This window comes from Pinus tabuliformis, chromosome 5_2 (assembly GCF_031772625.1).
Source record: "Pinus tabuliformis cultivar Carrire ecotype Pingquan chromosome 5_2, CPIR1, whole genome shotgun sequence".
Lineage (NCBI taxonomy): Eukaryota > Viridiplantae > Streptophyta > Pinopsida > Pinales > Pinaceae > Pinus > Pinus tabuliformis.
This window is the reverse complement of record NC_142306.1, coordinates 1,061,174,233-1,061,198,185: the sequence shown is the minus strand read 5'-3', so window position 1 is coordinate 1,061,198,185 and position 23,953 is coordinate 1,061,174,233. Positions and strand designations below refer to the sequence as shown.

The following is a 23,953-nucleotide window of genomic DNA, read 5'->3' as shown; positions in this document are numbered from 1 at the left end:
TCCGACGAGAAAATTCAACTTCTAGTATATTCCGCTTTTTCAAAGGGTTTGTTAGAAATCAATTGTCAATGCGATGCAGTAGTAATTTTCTGATTAAGGTCACCTTTCAGGAATTTTACATAGGAGGTTTTGTATCTTACAATAAAGATGGTTTTTTGTTTTTGTTTTTGTTTTTTAAGCAAGTTTTGCCTCCTTAGTTTCACTTAGAAAGTTTGTCCTTTCTCGTCTTCTCTACAGCTTACAACAATTTTTTTTATCAGTATCACAGCCTTGTTCTTTGGTTCTTTCTTTTGTGGCCTTGTGTCTCTAAGATAGGATTTACTCAGTTTCAGTTAATAAAACAATCACTCCTGTTCCGTTCTATAGTTTATATCCAGCCAAGGGTGGCATTTTACTCACTTCCATTGCAGACCCGTGGAGCTTTCAATTCCTAGTTAGGAATAAAATCTATTAGTACCACTGTGTACTTATCTGCGTGCAGGCACTTCAATCCCAAACCAAAGAAATCCTGCTACATTGTTGAAATGTAAGTATGCCTGAAAACATCATTGTCACTGCACCTTTCGATTTCCTTTCCTTCTCTCTTCATAGCCCAATTTTTCAACTTCCAATTACATTGACAGTACTTGTGTGTCTGTTAGCTCTCTGCTGTGGAATTCCTTGCCTGTTTTCTTTGTGGCCCAATTTTTCAATTCCATTCCAATAACATTGACAATACTGCGTTGTCTGTTAGCTCCCTGTTTGTTAGGAGCAGCATGTCTTTCAAAGAATTATAGCTACCAGGGCAGAGAAAGTAGGAAGTTTATTTATTTGAAAATGTTGGTACAATCCCTTTGCTTTTTAAGGGGCTTCACTATTAAATAATCTGCAGTGGGTTTTAATTCTTGATATTTCCAATCCTTGCATTTGTCACAGAACTGCCCGTTGAGACAAGCAAAACTCCTATGTGCCAATGCCTAGCCGTTCAATAAGTTGTGGTAGGGTGCCGTAGAAATGAAAGTCCAAATTTCAACCACAATTAAGCATGATGGACTGTATAGCAATGTGGTGGAGCAAGTGTGATGCTGGCCTTTCCTCGGAAAGATTGACCTCGATTTTTACAAATTTTGCGATAGATCAATGATGTCACAGATGGTGCACAAAAGTAGTCCAATTAAGTTTCTGCGGAATTACCATTGTTTGATTAATGAGTCCTGTGAAATTTCCTACCAACGGGAATGGTGAGATGCAAGCAGTGGCATGTCTGATGTGGAGTGCATGAAAATTGTGACCAGCCCCATCTAACAGGTACATATTCCCTCAGGTACAGCTCTTTTTGAATTTTAAAACTTGCAGGGTCACTTTTAGTTACAGAACATGTGTTTTGATTTTCAAAGTTTCAATTGTCTTCCTAGAGTGTCTCTCAACTACATTATTTTAATGCTCAACCTTCTAACATTAACGTGTACATGCATCTCTAACTATTTTTTTCAGAAAAAACAGTAATTTCATTCATATAAGTGAAAAGAATTACATTTTGTATATACACACCAGTGTGTATATTCGTTATGAAACTACCCAGTTCCTGTGGTGGCTTTATTGCATTACATCAAAAAGTATCATATACTGTCCTGTCATCATATATTTCTTACATTTTTCTGAACATCACAAAGAAATACTAGTATAGTGCTCCGAAGGCCAGCAATCTGTAAACAAACATATATACTAACATAATATGCTATGAAGCATCACAAAAACTGATAAGTGAAAGTTTCAAAAATTAAACATGATCTTCATTTTGTATCTCGTCCATAAATGGCCTGTGGTAGAATTGGTAGTGATCGGCTCCCAAGTCTTCAGCTACCTGTCACAACCCTTGAGTCAAGTGTAGGCCTTCCTTAGAAAGCTGGTCTGCTGCTCCATTTCATTCCTTGTAAATATGCATACATGTAAAGGAAATAAATGAAGATGGGGGCAATTGGAGAGATCCCTGATCGTGTACCTGTTAGCATAAGAGCTCAGCAAACTATGTGAAAGTAATCAACAGTTTGATCACTACTTGATGACTAGCGTGATGGTTATCCTTCTAGATGATGGGAAAACTTAAAAGGTTTCAACTTAACCCTATAAAACAACCTACCTTTATATTTGACACCAAGATTTTCATTATGCATTTTATGGAGTTTTAAATGTCGAAAAAATTGATTCTTGGTTGCAAAGCTTGGAAACTTACTTTCGTTTAGATGGGGATTTAAAAAAAATGGTTCTAAAAGTTCACATGGAAGATTGAGCACTTGCATGGTGGTAAGTTTTTGTACGCTGAGTTGAAATCAATTGATCCCCCATCCAAGGTGAGACGGGTTTAAGGCTGCAATGAGAGAATGGTTTATATGTTTGGATGTTACAAATAACTTTCATAATAGTAGTGACATCTTTGCCAAAATTCTGGTCAAACATTGAAATATATATCTGGCATTTCATTAAAATGATTCTCATGAAACCCTCATCTTGAAGATTGAGAGCAACTTGTAGCAGCAATTTAAGCGAGTACAAAACAAGCTCCACAGTAGTTTGCATTTTGTGCCCCTTCTTCCTATTCTTTTTCAAAACATTCAACACCAAAATTTGATTGTACATCTTAGCCAAATGTTAAGGGTCTTTGAAAATTTTGTAACTATCACAAAATTTATAGTATATACCCATTGAGACGAAAAATGTTTGAAGCCGAAAGGAAAAACCTTAAACTCTTGTAACGGGAAAGATCGTATGAGAGAGGCAAGAAAAATATAGCATCTAATAATATTGTCACTCCAGATTCTCTGTTGGTTCTCATGAACGATGATGATCCAATAACAATTAAGGAAGCCTTAGTTAGAAATGATGGCTAGATCAATGATTGTTGGTCCAGTGCATCATTGGTAATGGTTACATGAAAAATCTGGTTTTTGAAGACTTGTTAAATTTTCAATACATGGTAAGCAGACCTGCAAAACTAAAAACCTAGACAGCTTTAAAACTTGAAACCTATCAAAATTGCTGATATATATGCTAGATCTACAAACACATTGCTAAATATATGAACCGCTGAAACTGGAAGAAGCCTTCAGTACCAATATCATATCTGTGTTTTATTAATTGGAAGGAGAACTGTACAAAGAAATCACTTTCAAAACTCCCTCCAAAGTGCGTGTGTATCCAAGAGAGACCCTACCTTGCTTTCACAGATAAGCGAAGGGATAGGGTTTACAGTGTACACACTGATAGTTGAGCTGACTAAATCAAACCCTAAACCAGAGTGTCCACCTTGCATGAGCAGGCTTCCTTGAAAGGCATGCCACTAACAGAATAGTGTGCCCCAGAGCATGTGACTTTTTTGGGATCTGTTTCCCCTTTCTAGAAGAACCCCTCCAATACACGCATTAGACTATCTATTCCATTGTGCTAAAAACAAAGACTCCCTAACACTTCTGTTTTTTGATAAAACAGAAAATAGGATATTTGTTCTGGTTCTGGAAAAGCAAAAACAGAAATAAGAATATGCTAATTGGGGCACATGCATCCTGAGCTTGAAGTGATGCATGCACTTCATATGCAGAATCTATGTCAAAGAGCTGGACCTCATAACTGCACTCTATCTGCTGTGTATGCTGTCCTGAAGGAGAACTCTCATACAGCAGTCATTGTTGTGTGTCTTCCACTGTCATCAGTCCTGTGCTCAGATCCTGAGGGAAGAATACTGAAGTATGCAATCTCCATGAGATGAGATGAAGAGCAATGGCGGAGCGATAACGGGTAAAAATAACACTCCCTTTTTGTGAGGAAAGCAGTATCTACCTAGCCAAGTCTCTCCTTTAGCATCTCAAACTTCCCCTTAGCTGGGTGCTTTGTCAAAATATTTGCAACTTGTGAATCTGAATGAATGTACTCAAGAACCACTAAACGCTTTGAACTTTCTTTGAGGAAATGGTAGATGATATTAATGTGCTTTTAAAGATTATAAAATATTGGATTCTCAGATAGCCTGATGCAACTTCGATTATCATAATACACAACTATATGTTCCAATGCCTAATTGGTCAACTCGGCTATCAACTTGTGAAGTTAGATGACTTCAAAACTTGTAGAGCACACTATCATATACGATGTCTTTGCTCTACTGAGTGCAACTGCTCCCTGCTTTTTGTTGAATCAAGGTATCATACTAAGACCCAAATTGAAACACAACTTGAAGTACTCTTCCAATACCTTGCATCTACTGCCAATTTAGAATCACCAAAACCACGAAGCACCAACTCACCATTTCCCACATACCTCAGACCATAATCACGCTCTTGAAATATTGGAGCACATGATTTGCATCCTTCCAATGAATTTGTCAAGGCTCAACTATGCACTGACTCAAGGTGTTCACTACAAAAACATATATTAGGTTTGGTATGCATAAGATAAATAATGGAACCAATCGCCCATGAAACATATCAACGACAATAAACACATTGGCTTGTCATAAGAGTTACACATTACACAAAGACAATAAACATATTGGCTGGTCTTCATCCCTCCTGCTCTTCCTTTTCAGGAGGGTTGTTATTAAACTTGTCAACACCACTAATCAATTTGCTTTTTGTATTGTCAGATAAGTCAAAAGACAATAATACTTCTCAAACATTACCTACCAAAGAGATCCGTAACTTTCTTACTCATAGAGTTAGGTGGTGGTCACATTAGGTTTAGGCCTAATGGTCACATTTGTTCATATGTAAAACTTAATGGTAAACTGAATGTGTGTGCCTGTGTCTATATGTGACAAATCATAGCATATAGAGGAGTAGACCAGAGGTGTTACAAAATTGACAAATGCATGCATATATGTAAATGGATTCTTCACTTATGTATTCAAAGTGTCGTGGAAATGTAAAGTGTTCAAAGAACTAGTGTTGAAAATGTGGCTTGGAAGGTGATTCTACATTGGTCAAGTGCCATGACATGAAGAAAATCATTAGAAATTCTCTCACAACAATTATTTAATTATTTCTTAAGTTTGGACCTTAGGCATAAACTCATTAATTTAATTTTTGACTTTATTGGCCAATTTTTTTATAAATTTAAAGGGGTCAATTTGAGATTATATCTTGACCATAGATCTCAAGTGTGGAGATGCAATTTCATCCCTCTGTCACTTTGGGGATTAGGGCAAAAAATTATAAAAGAGGAAATAGGCTATTGGAGAGGCATATTGATTGGCACAAGCATTGGGCATTCAACTGGAGCAGGAGGTTGAACTGACAACAAAGTGAGGAGCAACAAGTAGGTTAATTTCAAGGGTAGTGAGTAGGCAAAGAGGCATAACCTCCTATTTGACTAAGATCACTCAACTACGAGATGAGATGGTGGATGTTGGAGAAATTTCTAAACCAGAACTAGTGCATATAGCCTTGAATGGCTTTATGAAACAATGAGATGTGTTTGTCAAATGCATCATGGGTCGAGAGCACCTTCCCACTTGGGAAAGGATGTGGAATGATTTCATTCAAGAAGAGATCAGAGAAGGGGCTCAGCATGGTGACCAAAAGAAGAAATTTGACAAGGAAGAAATTCTTGCCATAACTGGTTTGGGCAAGATGAGGCCAAAGAAAGGGCCAAATAATGGGTCGAATTCTAAATGAGAGAAGAAGGACCCTAGTAAGATAAAGTGTATGGTTACTGCTATAGTTGAAGTGGATGAATTTACAACTAGATTCGAAAATGAGTTTTCACTCATTGCCTGTCTCTTGAGCTCAGTAGCCACCATCGTGTTGTATATTGACAGTGGGGCTTCTTGACACATGGCAAAAGTGAAGGAGTATTTCACCATCCCAAAGGAGAAAGAAATGGACTTCTACATAGAACTTGGGGACAATGTCAAATACAAGGCAGTGGGAGTTGGCATTGTCAAATTTCAGAGGGAGTTTGGTAAACCCTTGCTGGTGGAAGATGTGCTTTATGTTTCGGTGATGACCAAAAATCTGATTTTTGTTACAACCTTGGAAGATAAGCACTATATTGTGACCTTTAAGGGTGGAAAGGCATACATTCGACCTAAGGATTCTAGGATAATCAAGGTGATAGGAGTAAAAAATGGTAACCTATTCAGACTTCAGTTTGAGCTTGCGCAAGCATTGGTAAGTTGCAACCGAGAGTTGGGCGAGTTGTGGCACAAGAGGATGGCTCATCTGCACCATGGAGCAGTCAATGTGCTCAAGGAGATTGTGACAGGACTGCCAGAGTTCAGGGTCGAGCAACAGATGTGTGCAACGGCTACACACTAGGAAAGTGTGCTAAGACCACCTTCCTAGTAGCAATACTAGGGCCAAGGGCATCTTGGACCTGATACATTCGTGTGGGCCCATGATAGCAGTATCCTTAAGTGGATACCACTACTATGTGACTTTCATAGATGACTTCTCCAGGAAGACCTGGATATACTTTGTGAATAAGAAGGACATTGTTTTTTGTCGGTTTAAAGAATTTAAAGCCCTTGTAGAAAACAAACTGGGAGAAAAATCAAGAGACTCAGCTTCGATAATGGAGGCAAATACACCTCGAATGACTTCAAGGACTTTTGTGCATGTGATGTTGAAATTCAAATGTGATGATAGAATTCCTTATCATGGTAATTACTTGTGATTGATGTGCATTCTTTTCTTATTATTTTCTTGTTTAGTTATGTCATTAAGCAAACACACAATAGCAAAAATATAGAGAACATAATGCACAAGAGGTAAGAAACACCAAAAAATAGGCTCCAAGCCAGGGCAAAACCCCACAAGGGGGGAAACCCAAAAAATCATTCTCTTATAGAATCAAATCAAAACGAGATATCCAAGACCAAGACCAAAACTACCACCAAAACTCCAAGTCCAACCCTTCTCCAAGTCACCTCCAAAGTCAAAAGTCGACATAGGTCAAATTTGTCAACTTCCTAAAATGTCAACCACTGAAATTCCGAGCCTTCGTAAAATCTCGCTGCTGAAATTTTGGGCCTGCAACTTGATCAAAATTTCAGCCTTTCCTCACTAAAATTCTCCCACATATGCGAGCTCTTCCTTCCCTTCTTCATCCTTCTCTTCATTAGTTAGGTGCAAAAGATTTGTACAATGATGATGATCGAATATGCTCCAAAGTGATCGAACTATCCTCTATATATATTTGTCCAGGAGGTCGAATAGGTGGCTCTTGGAAGCGCAGGCTGACTTGTTCTCAAGGAGGGCTGACTTGTACATTTTGGTGGATTTTGACTCAATAAAAATTCAAAATTCTTTTTCTTACAAATGTCCAAATGGGACATGACTCAAATACATTTTCTTTGACTCAAAATAATTTCTTTTTGACTCTTTTAAGCATGAAGAACATGCTTTGACAAAAAATAAATAATAATAATAATAAATATGTCAATGATAAAAATTACATTTTATTACATTATGAAGACCGACACTAGTTACATTTTCAACACTCCCTCTTAACTAGGGAAGTATTCATAATGACACAACAGGATACTAGGATACTCTCAAGTTGAAATATTCATATAAGAAAGGATCCAGATTGATAAGCATCAATGATGATTCACATCATCATAACCAACATTGTCAAAATAGCAAGGCCTTGACTAACACTCTTTATCTCTTCACTAGATCAGAGCACAATGTTGAGAGGCATAAATTTGGACACCACCACCTCTCAGGCACATACCCCATTTGGATGTTCACCAGGTATGTCCTCACAGGACTTTTTCCTAATACATTGTCACAATATTTGAGACTAGGAAATATCGGTCCTTAGGACTATTCTTTTCTTGGATTAATGTACTTGACTTATGGTGGTTAGTCCTAGTCAAATTACAAATCGTCAAAGAATATCGGTCCCAGATGCTTATCCAATCCACCATTCTCCCTACCAGTTCCTTTACTATGCTTACGACTGTTAGTTTTGGCCATAGTACATGACACATGGAGAATACGGTGCCCTCCCTCTCACCTAGGGAGGAGATCCACACTCCCTCTCAAACAGGGAGAAATAACCACAAGCCTAAGCTTGCCTCAAAAGTACTCATTAATGCATCGACTACTTGTTCTTCCGTGAAGATTTGTTGTAGCTTCTTGGTTCCTATCTGCATCATCATAACGAGCTTCGGCCGCCTTGGTTTTTTGACAATCTTCATATTGAATTCAACGTGTCATCAAATGCCTTTTTCATAGCTAATTTGTACAAGCCTTCACATCTTATTTCTTCGTATTGCAACATAATTCTGCTTCATGCTCTTCCAAGAGATCATATCAGTTCCCAATTATCAATAGTATCTCTATCAACATCAACACTGTCAACCCAATCAATGTGTTCTTGAATTGAACAAATCAGAGCTCCCTCTTTCTGGCTGAGGTAGGTGAACTTCTTCTTTTGTGTTGCCATTTAATCAACGTTTTCTTCCTCCTCCTTAAACTTCATGCTTTGCCATGTTCTTCCAATTCTTCCATCTGCCAATCAAGATTAGATAGATTTTGTCTTGACTTGCAACCTTTATTAAAAGACTATGAAAGAAGAAAAGGAAAAGTACAAAGATAAAATAGCAGCAATAATAATTAAAGAAATGAGGTGTAGAATACTTATCTCTTTGAGGAGAGTCAACTCCCTCTTAATCTTGGATCTTTTCATCAACCTTGTATCAGCGTGATGTCATTCCTGTCGTTCTCAAGAGCTAGGTTCTTCTATTTACAACGGAAATGGTTAGTTATGGTTTTCTAACTCAAATCTTTGCTAGGGTTTACAAGCCCTAGATTCTCCAAAGTCTTCAAGATCTGCTATTTGAGAATTGCAAATTCTACAAGCATACTAATGAGTTAGCTTCAAACCCTATAAATATTATTAGCAAGATCTTCTTTCAGGAGATGGAACTCATTTCATTTCTTAATCACAAAACCTAGTCTTCATATGCAATGAAATACTTTGTACGCTAACATATCAACAATCTCTTTTATATCCACACCAATGTTGTTAAAAGCGCGATCGGGATTTAATCGGCGCCGGGAAAAAAGCGGAAAAAATCGTTAAAATCGGGAAAAAATCGGAAAAATCGGGAAAAAATCGTTTGGCACAAAAATATTCATTTTTTTTTCATTTTTTTTCAATTTTTTTAATATCTAAACCATCTACAACATAAAATAAATACATTGACACATAAATATGATAAAAAAACTAATATATAAGATGTTTAATATCATTTCTAGCGCTAAAATCACACATAACATTGAATCATGTCCTGAATAGTAAGTCCTGAGTCCCAACTCAGCCTCAAAATATCAACAAAAAATATGATAATGTATCTCATCATGTCATAATGTCATATACAATAAAATGAAAGTCTAAGACTCTAATCCTATTGATTTCCTCTGCCCCTCTTGCGAGAAAATGTCACTGCTTTCCCTTTCCCCCTAGATGAAGATGCTGGTGCCTGTGGTGGTGGAAATGGCAGTGGAGTCTGACGTGCTCTACAAGCTGAAGAAGTAGCTGTAGAAGTAGCAGCTACTGTAGGTAGACAGAGACCACGTCCTCTAGTGGTAGCCCGGGTAGGCGGTGTCACCTCCTCCTCCTGCTCCTCCAACTCCTCCTCCTCCTGCTCCTGCTCCTGCTCCTGCTCCTCCTCCTCCTCCCCCTCCTCCTCCTCCTCCTCCTCCCCCTCATCCTGCACTAACCAATCCTCAGTGGGATCCATGAGAGGCCTCTCGGTCTCAACCCTCCATTCAGCAGTGGTGTCAATCTCATCCAATGAGATGGCTTCCATATCAGGTGTCTTGTCTAGTTGCCTCACCCACAATCGAAGATTGTAGTAGACATAGACCATGTCATTAAGTCTACGGGACTCCAACCTGTACAAAGTTCATGAAATAATAATTAATAATTAATATTATAAAAAAAAATATTGTTTAATGAATTCAAAAATTTATTTGGAAATTTGCAATATTTTAAATGTTTAAGTGTTAAGTTGTTAACCTATTGCGCTTCTTGTTGTGTATTTTTTCAAATACACTCCAATTGCGTTCACATCCCGAGGAGCTGCATGTTTGGCTGAGGATGCGTATGGCAAGCTTTTACAAAAGGGGTACTCTGCCACCATACATCTTCCACCATGCGGCTACAACAAAATTACAAATAAACATAAGAAAAAAATGGAATTTGAAGAGACAATGAAATTTGAAACAAAGTTACAAACTAAAAAATACCTGGCATTTTGGCCGTCCTATCAAAGATAGCCATATCAAAGCCAAATGTGCCACCTGACATTTCATACGTCTCAATTTGTTTAGAGATCTCCATACGTTGTTCTGGAGTTCTCACCATCTTCTGGACACAGGTTAATAATCCATCCATGATCTCAGCATCAAAATCAAACCCACATGCATAAGAAAATGCAGGGTTCAGGAAAAGCCCAGCAGCATGAATGGGACGATGGAGTGTGTTGTTCCATCGCTCATCAATGACGTTCCATAGAAGGAGTTGTCTCTGGAACCCATCATCTCCCTTGTCATCATAGTAGGACCGAATGGCTTCTTTGGCCCTGTCCATGGCTTCATACAAATAGCCCATTGCGGGCTTCTCACCATCTACCAACCGAAGAACCTTTACCAAAGGTTCAGTGACAGCGCACACCTCCTGCACTCCCGCCCAGAAGTCTTCTTGGTATGAAACAAGTCTGCAGACGGCCTCTCCTTCTGGTTTGCGGCTCATTGGCGAAGAACGCCACTCCTCTGAAACAAACATTCTCTTCAAATCCCACATAGATTTCAAGAGGGATTGAAGAGATATGAAACTCGTCGCAAACCGTGTAATGGCGGGGCGCACCAACTCTTTGTTGTTGGTGCATTTTCTCATCAAGCTAAGCACAGATGTGTGATTGTAAATAAATTTTGTGATGCTTTTTGATGAGTCAACAGTCTCTTTGACAAAGGGAATTTTCCCTATGTCCTCTAACATCAAATCAATACAATGGGCAGCACAAGGTGTCCAAAATAAAGTAGGATGCCTGTCCATAAGCATTCTACCAGCAGCAACATAATTTGCAGCGTTGTCCGTTATGACTTGGACAACATTTTCTGCACCCACCTCCAAAATAAACACATCCAGCAAATCACATAAATTTTTTGCATCTTTGATTTGATGAGTTGCATCAATAGATTTGATAAACATAGTCCCCCTGGGACAACTAACCAAGAAGTTTATAAGGGTTCTCCCCTTTTGGTTAGTCCAACCATCTGACATAACAGTGCATACTGTTTGTGCCCAGGATTCCCTAAAATCCTCCAATCTTTGGGTGCAGTCACGCTTTTCATCTTGAAGAAGCCGGCCTCTGAAATCATGAAGAGAAGGGATTTTGTACCCCGAGCCAACACTGGCAATAGCATCAACAGTAGGTTGGAAAAATGGATTATTCCTTACAATGCTGAAAGGAATATCACTCCAGAGGAGAAATTTTGTCATCAACTTGTCAACTTGTTCTTTTTCAGTTCTTTTCATCATTGAACCGATAGTTGGTTGTGCACCAGGTGTGGTTCGAGGAACAAAAAATGATGATGCAGCTACCGGATTGACTGACGCTGCAGTAGAACCAGTGCCACTTGGCCCACTTCCTTCAGCTGACCTTTTTAGTTGCCTTTTGAGTTCTTCTTTGGCCTCTTTAGAGTGCTCTAATTCTCCCAATGCTCTCATGGCTTTTCGGATAATTTCAGCATTTGTATTAGGACAGGGCACCACATCACGTCCAGGGATTTTTGCAAGGTGGAACTTCAACCTGTACACCCCCCCGAATATCTCCTTTCCACACAACTTGCAATACAAGTTTTGTCTATCATTCGGAGTTTTAGGGTCACCATATTCCCAGAAAGGATCCAATTTCCTTGGCATGTTTGTTTTTGAATTTGCAAACCTATGGAAAAATAAGGATTAGGAAATAAGAATTTAGGATTACATAATACAAATTACAATTTAGCATTTACAAAATTACAAGTTAATTATTTCCAAAATCCCAATTTCCAAACCCAAGTTACCCAACCAAATGCCAATGGCAAATGCCAAAAAACAATGAAAATTCAAAAAAAATAAACAATGTTTAAAAAAAATGAGAAAATAAAAATAAAAAATTGGTTCTCATAGTCATAACAAATAACCCATCCCAAATCAATGAAAAATTTCCAAAAATTCTTTAAAAACAATGAAAAACAAAGTTTTTATAGAAGCAAAACAAAAAAAAATTAATCTACATACCTGGTTTATGGACAAATTGGTGATCTTGGCTTGGATTCCTCCTAAAAACGCTTGGATTCGCTCCCAAATCCGACGGCAACCCTTCAGCTCCTCTCCCTCACTTCTTCTCCTCCTCCTCCGCGCGGACTGCTCAATGAAATAAAAAAAAAATCGAATTTCCATATAAAACGCCCGCTGCCCGCGCCTCTGGCGATTTTTAAGGAAAAAATCGCGTATAAAAAAAATTGGCGATTTTTATCGATAAAAATCGCGATAAAATCGGATTTGCGAAAAAATCGCGATTTTCCGATAAAATCGCGATTTTATCGCGATTTTAACAACACTGATCCACACAGACCACTTTTCTAACACATCTATATCTTTCAAGAAATTGTTAGCTTAAGCATGACCTAAAAGACTTAATATTATATGTACTATTGTTAGCATAGGTCATTTAAAGTTGCAAAGATTATACGTACCTATTTTAACAGTACCTGTCCATCCTTGTAGTTCTTCTGTCATAGGGATCTAGTCCATAGATTATATTTTGTATAATTTTTCCTTCAACAAAGGTACCTTAAACCTTGGGTCATCCAACTAGAATATGAACCACATAAGTTTCTTTGAGCTGCTAGCATCGTCGTTTGTCTTGGTTCCTTACAAATTTCATAGATAGGTCGACTTCATAGATGTAGTAGGTCTTTTTTTATGTATTGGAAAGTAGTCTCAGTAACATAGTTGCTTCTCATACTTGTGCTTCATAAAACTTCAGATATCTTGTCATAGCTCTTTCACAGAGTTCTCAAAGTCTTATCATATAATTTCGATTTCTTCCTTCTAGTGAGCCAAACCAGAATGTCATAGGTCTGTTCTTTGTAAAGATAAATGTTCCTCAGGTCCTCGTATACAGTGACACAAAAACACATATAGTGCTACAAAGCTTCTCTCAAGCTTCCATGCTCAGTCTAGTTACAAATTCAGAGGTCTCCTTCTTATTCAGATGCTTTGATTGCCAAATTGATTCTTCAGTTGTTTGCGTGAATTCATAGGAGATGTCCATAGGAACTCACATTGTTGTCATAGAAACTAGTATCACAAAAAGATACATCATATAACAAAAAACTTGCTCACAGAGAATTATATTGCCACAGGAATTACATGTCCTCAGGAATTTATGTCGTCATTACAGAACTTGGATTGTATTGCATCATTTTCAGTAATTTTGTATCATCTACAGGAACAAAACTCGTTTTATATCGGAACAAGACTTGCAACATATGTAGGGAGCAGAACTCGCATCAAATGTAGCCTTGAATCTTCATGTATTACAGATGATATATGCCTCAGAATCTTCGCTCAAGCCACCAGAGGATTCAGATTGCTTCACAGAATGTCACCTCAGGCTCGGTCTTGTTAGTAAGATGCTTGATCGAACTTCTCCTTCAAATCTGTCCTTTCATCCTTCTTTATGCTTTGTAGATTTCAGAGATATATAACTTGATTGATGTGTGTGGGTTCTTTCGAGGCGAACAACTATATGCTTAGATTTTTGGTTCAGTCTTCACATGAGGTTATAGTGTCATAAGATGCCACAGCTAATTTGGACAAGTAGCTTGGATTCCATAAAGAAATGGTGTCACAGGAAACTCTCATGCCATGATGCTTCACATACAGTGTTTTCGCATGTCATATTGCTCTAAAGATTTTTGCATATCACAGAAAATAGATTTCAGAAGCTCAAAATGCTAGATCTCGTCCTTGAACAAGTAGATCTTGGATCACAGAGAATTATAATTAGAACAACCCTCTAGGTCTCGGCCTAGATAACTCTGCAAGGTGTCAACAAACTAGAACCAACATTGGCTTCTCGTATTACAAATAAGGAGCTCAGTGTAGCACTTCAGACTTCAGATCCTCCAACAGTAATCACACACTTCGATCTTCAAGCTGTCTCTTTCTTCCTTCATATCTTTGTAGCTTTGTCTGATCTACATAAATTCAGATGCCTTTGTCACAGTAGTTTCACAAATTCGGATCATAGTAGCCTCATAGGTTTAGACTTATTTTTGAACAAATTTGGATCACAACGGAGACTTTTTCATTTTCTGGCTTCTTCATTTGTGTTCTTGTCCTTACCATAGCTTTGATACCATGTTGAAATTTAAATATGATGATAGAATTTCTTATCATGGTAATTACTTGTGACTGATATGCATTATTTTCTTATTATTTCTTGTTTAGTTATGTCATCAAGCAATTACACAATAGCAAAAATATAGAGAACATAACGCACTGGTGACAAGAGACACTAGAAATTAGGCTCCGAGCTAGGGAAAAACCCCACAAGGGGGAAAACCCAAAAAATCTTTCTCTTATAGAATCAGATCAAAATGAGATATCCAAGACCAAGTCCAAGACTAAAACTGCCACCAAAACTCCAAGTCCAACCCTCCTCCAAGTCACCTCCAAAGTCAAAAGTCAACATAGGTCAAATTGTTCAGCTTCCTGAAATTTCGGCCCCTGAAATTTCAGGCCTTCCTGAAATCTTGCTCTTGAAATTTCAGGCTTGCAACTTGGTCAGAACTTCAGCCTTTCCTCACATATTCTCCCACATTTGCGAGCTTTTTCTTCCCAAAAGATTTGTATGATGATGATTGAATATGCTCCAAAGTGATCAAACTGTCCTCTATATATATATCTGTCCAGGAGGTCGAATAGGTGGCTCTTGTAAGCCCAGGCTGACTTGTTCCCAAGGAGGGCTGACTTGTACATTTTGGTTGATTTTGACTCAATAAAATTTCATATTTTTTTTCTTACAAATGTCCAAATGGGACATGACTGAAGTACATTTTCTTTGACTCGAAATAATTTCTCTTTGACTCTTTTAAGCATGAAGAACTTGCTTTGACCAAAAATAAATAATAATAATAAATATGTCAATGATAAAAGTTACATTTTGTTACATTATGAAGACCGACACTAGTTACATTTTCAACATGTGAGGGTGTCAAAAAAGAAATAACAGTTCATACAACCTTACAACAGAATGGGGTTGCAGAATGAAAGAACAGGGCTATGATTGGAGCAGCTAAGGCTATCCTACATGACCAAGAGCTGCCTATGTTTTTATTGAAAGAGGCTTGCAACACTGCTGTTTAATTGCAAAATCAGAATCCACATAAAGTGTTGGGTAGGTTGACACTTGAGGAGGCTTTCACAAGAAAGATATGAAATTTGTCACACATTCACATCTTTGGTTGGTTAGTATACAACCATGTTCCTTTAGAATAGAGTACCAAGTTAGAACCTACTGCGAAGAAGGGGATTCTTGTGGAGTATAGTGAAACCTCAAAAGCCTATAAGATTTACATTCCGGCATGCAGGAAAACAATGCTACCCAGGGATGTGAATTTTGAGGAGTAGAGGGCTCTTAGGAGGTTTTGCAGCCCAAATTCCACTACATTGGAGGTATAGGAGAAGGAGACATTGAAGACATAAACAATACAGACACTTCAGGATATTGTGAAACATAGCTGCGAGTAGAATGAGTAGGCTGAGTAGGAGGAGCAGGCGAGGAGAAGAGGGTTCCTCTCTCTCAGGTTCAAACTTCCAGCACAGGGAAGAAGAAGGCCAAGTGGGCAGCGCAGACACTGAGAGATGCTCATGAGTATGTGGGGTACTCCTAGATATTCAATCATACAAAGTAGGGCACCACAATGATATTCAGGCTATATGGCGTTGATGAGTGTGCTAATTGAGGCTAAGCCTTCCAACTTCCAATAAGCATCGGAGCATCAGGTGTGGATGGATGTTGTGGTGGAAGAGTACTCTTCCATCATGAAGAACAATGTCTAGGAGGTTGTACCATGACCAGAGGGAAAATTTGTGGTTAGCTCTAGATGGGTCTACAAGATTAAGCACACTGTTGATGGTAGTGTTGAAAAGTTTAAGGCTTGATTTGTGGCTAAGGGGTTTTCACAAAAGGAAGGGATTGACTGCAATGAGACCTTTTCCCTAGTAGCTAGATACTCATCCATCAGGGCAGTGATTTCTATTGACCAGATGGACGTAAAGACAGCCTTCCTCATTGGTGTGGTTGACGAAGAGATTTATATTATGCAACGAGAGGAGTTTGAAGTGCATGGGAGGCATTCCCATGTGTGTTGTTTGGAGAGAGCGTTGTATGGACACAAGCAGGGTCCCAGGGTGTGGTGTGCCAGGATTGATAGCTACTTGCAGGGCATGGGCTTCACCAAGAGTGAGGCAGACCCAAACTTGTATTACATTCAAGTCAAGGGTGAGCCTCATTTTGGTGCTGTATGTGGATGACTTATTTCTCACAGGTTGCGAGAAGCTCATAGCATAATGCAAGAGGGACCTAGCAACAGAGTTCAACATGAAGGATTTGGGGTTAATGCACTATTTTCTGGGCTGGAGAGATCTTCCTTGGACAAGGGAAGCACACAACTGAAATTCTGAAGTGATTTAGAATGTTGGACTGCAGACCCATGTCCATGCCACTAGTGTCCAACTGGAAGAAGATTGATGCTTCCAGACCAGAGACAATGGACCCTACATTATATAGACAATGGACCCTACATTATATAGACAATTGATTGGCTCTCTCATGTACTTGGTCAATACCAGACCAGACATCTGTTTTGCAGTTAATACACTCAGTTAGTTCATGGTAGAGCCAAAGCGAGTTCACTGGGTGGCTGCAAAACATGTGTTGAGATACCTTCGAGGCACAATTGAGTATGGGTTGAGATATACTCAAATGGATGGAGTGAAGTTAGAGGGGTACATTGATGCTGATTGGGCATGCAACATAGTTAATAGGAAAAGCACTTTTGGGTGTTGTTTCAACTTGGGATCAAGAGCAGTTTCTTGGTTCAATAGAAAACAAACCTTAGTTGCTTTGAGTTTTGCTAAGGCCAAGTACATGGTTGCCAACTTGGCAACTTGTGAAGCAATATGGCTTTAGAAGCTTCTTGTGGGGCTATTTAATTAGGAAATGGAGCCGACTATGATTCATTGTAACAATAAGAGTTGTATCAATCTCTCGAAGAATCCGATGTTTCATGACAAGTTGAAACACATTCAGGTCAGGTACCACTTCATTCAAGATTGTGTAGAAGGGGACAATAAAGCTATAATATGTATCGGCGGATGAGTAGGTAGCAAGCATCTTGACCAAGGCTTTGATGAAGGGCAAATTTGTGTTCTTTAGAGACAAGCTGGGGGTGGTGCAGAACACCTTACTTGCTAAGAGGGAGTGTTGAAAATGTAGCCTGGTAGGTGATTCTACATTGATCGGAGGAAATCACTAGAAATTTTCTCACAACAATTATTTAATTATTTCCTAAGTTTGAACCTTAGGCATAACATCATTAATTTAATTTTTGACTTTATTGGCCATTTTTTTATAAAATTAAAAGGGTCAACTTGAGATTATATCTTGACCATAGATTTCAAGTGTGGAGATACAATCTCAACCCTCCATCACTTTGGAGATTAGGTTAGATAATTATAAAAGAGAAAATAGGTTGTTGGAGAGGCAGATCGATTGGCACAAGAACTGGGCATTCAGCTGGAACAGGAGGTTGAACTGACAACAAAGTGAGGAGCAATGAGCAAGCAAGGAGGCTGAATTACCCAGGCTGTATAGGTCGATTCAACAGGGCAAAACTGGGCCAATTTGACAGGGCCAAATTGGGTCGATTTCACTGGATTGAGCTGGGCCGTACCAGGGAAAATTGCTAGGTCATATAGGCTGATTTCAGCTGGGTTGCACAAGCTGATTTTGCTGGTCCGTATAGACCGTGAACCACCTGGACGTACAGGTTGAATTGTGCTGGGGTCGTACAATGAGCTAGCTGGGTTGAAGAGGCTGTGTACATCTGGGCCTTACAGGGAAATTCCTGAAGTAAATTTGCTTTTGTAAATTACTGTAGTGTGTTTGCTGTAATCAATTTTCCAAAGCTGAATAAAAAGTGCAAGTTTGCTGGTTTTCTTAACATTGTGGTTTCCAGGGTTTCACTGACATTGGGGTTTCCAAGGTATTCTCGACATTGGGGTTTCTAGGGAAACACTGTGTCAAGAATTTTTTTATGTGCCTGGCTTATTGTTTATTTATTTCTGCTGTGCATACTGAGTTAAAAACCTAGTGTATTTCTTGTCATGAATTTCAGATCTGAAGAAATAAGTTTATTTCTGTTCTGAGAACATTTTGTTAAACATTAAATCTGATCTGGGTTCAAGAAAACTAACAACTAATATATTTTGTATATACATGTCTATACACACTCATGTAACCCTCTGATTCTTCGTAATAATTCTCTCACACTCTCTCGGTCACAATCTGGTGTTGAAGTTATGCTGCTAAGCTGTATGCTATCACTAATTAACATGGTATTAAAGAATGTTGGGTATGTGTTGTATTCTATGCATGGTTATTTTGGCTATTTTGGCACATGGTTTTATAATTTTGGTTAAGGAATTAAGGTTGTAATCCATTCCAGGCTAATATATTAGGGTTCTGGATGCTGCAAAATCTTATAAAATTTATTGTGAATGGTGAAGTTAATAAAATGAGAGATTGAAGTGTGGCTCTAAATGTTTGCTAGTTTCCCAGTTAAAGGTTTCCAAAGTAAATCTTTGAGTATTGTGTGATTGTTTTTCTTTACTTGTCTGTTTAGAAAGAATCTGTGTGCTTTGCTTTACTGGAAAGGTTTAAAACTTCCAAAAAGTTTGAGGAATAGGATTAGGTGTTGTTTACAACTGGAACCTTTGAGATTTTGATTCCTTGTTTTACACAGTTTAATGAATTCTTGGTGCTGGTTAGAATTTGTATTTTACTGGAAAGTTTGTCACTGAAATTTGATTGTGGAAAGACTATTATTTTTGTGCTGGGAAAAACTGTTCTCTTTGGTTGGTGGTTCATTGCATTTATTCTGTTACTGGACTTGTTCTCTTGCAAAAAGAAAAGTCGGTTAGTCTGCAGGGAAAAATAAAATTGAAACCGTGGGAAAGAAAAGCAGATACACTGTAACAGAAGAAATGCAGTTGACAGACAACCAAAAGCAGTAAAATGGTTTACAAGACAGACGAGGACATGAGGCAGCAGAGAGAAGTCAATCTAAGAAAGGGATGAGAGTAGATGAACAAAACATAAAAACATAGATAGGTGCCAAGAACAGAAGAAAATGCTGATAGCAGGAGAGAGTGAAGGAAGAGAGAGCAGATACAGAATGCCAAGAAATGGAACAAACATGAGATAGAATGAGAAATGCGCCTTCAACAGGTCAACTGTGGCAGAAGTTAGATCAAAAGACATAAAAAAACCAGAATAAGGAAAGGAGATGGTGAATGGCAAAAGAAAAATAGATTGAGAAACAAGGAGGCAGAAACCCAGAAGTTGAGAAGAGTAGCTGTGATGGTGAACTGGACATCACAGTAGTTTGAAGTCGGTTGGCAGGCACAGCGACGCAAAAGAAGACAAGTCAATGGCATATGGGAAGAAAAGTTTAAATTCTTTTGAATGTGATATTCTCTTTTTTTAAATTTAGAAAAGTTCGATTTTTTTGTATTAAAATTTGTTGTCTGCTCCCATTGTCATAAGGTCTGGTCATATGGGAAAGATGTTGTAAAAGAGTCTAAGAGGCAGATAAATTTTTTGGGCAATAAAAGCACATTTTCAATTCTGGAGAGTGTATAAGCCATAATAATTGCCTGAACATCAGAAAATGCAGTTGCCTATTCAGTTGTCAGAATTTTGACGACTTTTAAGTTTCGTCACATGTCGATTTAAAGCATTGCAAATTGCCTTAACTCTAGTAAAAGCTGGTTTTGAGCAATGGGTGATATTGTTGAGTGGTCTTATCTGGATGGTGTTGCCTTCTCTGTATATTTCCATATTATTGATGCGTGTGCCCTCTGGGTGCTCCATCATTATAATTTTTTTCAATGGATTAAGAGATCACACATTACACAGTTGGGGGTCTTTTAAGTAGGGTTTTTTCTTCACTGCAAATATGACTCTAATAAGTAACACAGATTTTGCAGATGGACACAAGCTCAAGGGAAGTCATTTATAGCTTTTGGAAGCACAAACTCAACACTGCACATGAGTACAGGTGTTTGTTGGAAATGGTAATGGTAAAGAAACCAGACTTTGGAGGGATTGATGAGGGAGCAAGAAAGGCCCAACCAGAGATGAGGAGGCTATTGTGTCGATCATATTGGTTTTAGTAGATGAGATGATTCCTCACTTGAAGGGAGAGAGGGCAATGCCCATACAATCTGGAAAAGATCGAAGTCCATGTGTAAGTTAAGAATGTCACTAGGGTCTTGCATCGTAGAAACTGGATAGTGGCTTTAAGACGTTTGGAGGGAACTCTATGACTTAGTCATTTGACTAGAATTAAGGATCTAACAGACCAACTAGTTGAGCTCCACGACTAGTCATTTGTCAGTTGCAATTAGGGTGGAGATGAAAAATGAGGAATTGGTCACTATCACTCTGAATAGCGTAATAGGTTATATGATATTAGAATTACTTATATTACATTCGGATTTATTTATGAGGCTCTACACTACATACACAAATATGCATTAAGCAAGATATTCAATATAATCAATGTTTAGGTGACGATAGTAATGATCCATTATAACATGAAAGAGAGAGATAAAGAAGCCCCAAGGGATTCCCTGATTGGTTTGACCATATTACCGAAGGTGCAAGAGTTTGCGAGGTCCATTTGCATTAAGTCCTTTGGGGTTAATAGTTGTTCATGCACACTCACAATTAATACTGTCCTTTATCTGGGAGTTCAAGGATGAGGGGAATTTTGCCAAGTTATTTCTTTGGAAAAAAAAACTATATAGATATTTTCTGAAGAAATAATTACCCATCACCCTCCCACACTTTAGCATTTAGAATGAGGATGCTGCTACCTTGTTGATGCCTTGCAGTTTTTCTCTCTCTTCCCCAATATTCTCGATGGAGGATGGTATTAATTGTATATCACAATACGAACTGGTAACTATATTAGACATTGTGGGAATGGATGTTGTGACCTCTTTGGGTATTATATATTAGCAGGAAGGGTTAGACCAATTATGCTAACCCTTGGAGTTTTAGATACTAGTGATAATACTAACCTTAAGTCAAGATTATTCACTAACCAACCCCCCTTAAGCTTGACTTGTGCACAAGAAGGGACATTACTATATCCCTCTTAACGACAAGTTTGTTCATCTTAAATAGATTATGAAATCTGATAATTTTGGCCTCTATTGAAGATTTGGGAAGATGTTGAGACTTTCGTCCTTAGTGCAACAGTCTTTTAGGTGAATTCCATTGAATACTAGATCAACCATTGAAATGATGACCAATGTTGACAACATCTTCGCCATGATGAGTTGTAGACAAGCTACCAATAAAGAGTTTAACTTTAGTATTGTAGTATTCAAAACACTCACATATGTTGTGCTATAGAATTGGCGAATCTAATAAAAGATTAAAAAGAGAGCCTTGGTTTAGAATTTTAACTTCCAAAAAACTTCTAATATCATGCAAGTTTCTCCGAAATTGACATAGCAAACATGAATTTAAACTAGCATATGCATGAATGGTCAAAGCAAGGAGCTAATTCTCACAATGTTGTCAAAGAGAAGTCTCAAGAATGACAAAAGTGATGGCATGTGCATGTTGACAATGAAAGTGATTAAATGAAGATGTTATTAGGGTAAGTGATGTAGGAGCATCTTGACATGGATGAAGTCACCACCTAGAATACAATGAGATGGATATATTTCATAGAAGAAGAGATGAAGTGTTTGGGGAATGAAGTAACAACCTTGATATGCTTATTAAAGTATTGACATGCATATGATAAAGTTGTTGGTGAGTTATTAGACGAGCATTTGTTGCCATGTTGTGCATTTTTTGCAGACATTTGTTAATGTACATTTGTTGATCATTGGAAAATGTTCAGTTTGTATTCAAAGTTGATGTGGTAAAGGGACCACATAACCCCAATCAAAATATAGATCTAATGATGTAAAGGCTTGAGAGCATAGGTGAAGGAGGGGCCCAAGGTTTGTAGGAGTCAAGGCATCAAATGATAGCAAGCTAGACAAGTGTTATCAAGAATTAATGTGGTTGAAGGCTTTTGCAAGATTAGGAAAGAGCTTCGAGGTCTTGATACTTTGATAAGGCATATGAAAGCATTAAGGAAGGAAGGGTGGACCCTTAAGGAATTGAGACTTTGATACAACAAGAGGAAGTAGGGTTGATGAGGGAGATGACTTTTGGTTTCATAGGAATTATTATTGGAGGCATGACACCTTGAAGTGAGACCCTCTTGATATCGAGATATTGCATCAAAAGACTTTATGATAAAAGGAACCACTTAGAAAGAAGGGAAACATTATATCAAAACATGAGGATGTGAAAGCGTTGTGGTAGAAAAGGTTTGATGGCCTGATGACAAGTTAGGGTTGCATACATGGTAACCATCAAAACATCGAAATGGATAGAAAATTTTAGTAGTGGTACACATGAGGATTTCGAGTTGATGAATAAGAATACACCACATGGCTATGGGTAAAGTTGGAACACCATTCTAGATTGTACTTCAAACAATTATGCATGAGGTGATTGAAGGAATAACAATAAGATGGAAGGTGAAAGGGAAACCATAAAAAAAATTGCAACTTGAAGATATCAAAGATAAATATGAATGAGAAGCAGTCATAGAGGGAGAGCTCTCCAAAAATAGAAGAACGAGGAAATGAAAACGATGACCTTTGGCATAGAGGGAGAGCTCTCCAAAAATAGAAGAACGAGGAAATGAAAACGATGACCTTTGGCATAGAGGGAGAGCTCTCCAAAAATAGAAGAACGAGGAAATGAAAACGATGACCTTTGGCTTAGAAATGTGATATCTCTATAGTGTATTGTAGAAATTCTGTAGAACAAATAATATAAGAGATGGATATATTTCTTGGATAATGGTTTTTAACCTTTGTGTTTCCACTTGATTCCCTAAGTAATATGTGTTGTTTTGATAGACATTGTGATTGTTCTTATGGCACTATATTTACATTTTTATGTTGAGATATTATGCTACATATGACTTGCTTTGTGCTATGTGTCTTTGTTTGTAGGGGGGCCCATATCCTTTTGTTGCTAGTAGTATTAGAGAAAACTGCAACATTGATGGTATATGGAGAACAAAATCATGAAGATGACGAAGAAGATAGGAAGTTGGAAAGCCCTAAGAAAGCATGAGATGCTTGAGATGAAGATGTTGGAGACATTAGAAAGTTGTTGAGTTGATGATGTTGATAGAGGAAAGGTGCAAATGTTGATATGCTAGAGAAGAGAAGACTCTTGCAAAGGAATTTGTATTGTATAGAAGTGTTGCACAAGAAGATGGAAACTACGAAATAAAGGGTTATGTCCTTCCTGAGTTTTGTTAATGAAGAGTTGAATTTTCTTGAATAATTGAGTTGAAGAGAGGTGTAATATTTGGGATTAAGAGGACTTTGTGTTGTACAATTTTGTGTGTTAGAATATTTACACTTAGGACTTAGTTAAAATGAACTAGGTCTAATATGTCTTTAGGTAAAGCGTGTTTCTTTATTGTGCAGTGTAATTATCTAATCCAACATTATGATTGTATTTAATCTCTAG

The 23,953-nt window shown here is 38.0% G+C and overlaps 1 long non-coding RNA gene across 1 annotated transcript; it reads left to right on the top strand.

Annotated features, from left to right (window-relative positions):
* The first annotated feature begins 127 nt into the window (after positions 1-127).
* LOC149162894 (uncharacterized) lies at positions 128-13,818 on the top strand. The gene is made up of 2 exons (XR_016261945.1): positions 128-1,287; positions 13,487-13,818. It is a non-coding gene; the product is annotated as an uncharacterized LOC149162894 (long non-coding RNA).
* Positions 13,819-23,953: the final 10,135 nt, after the last annotated feature.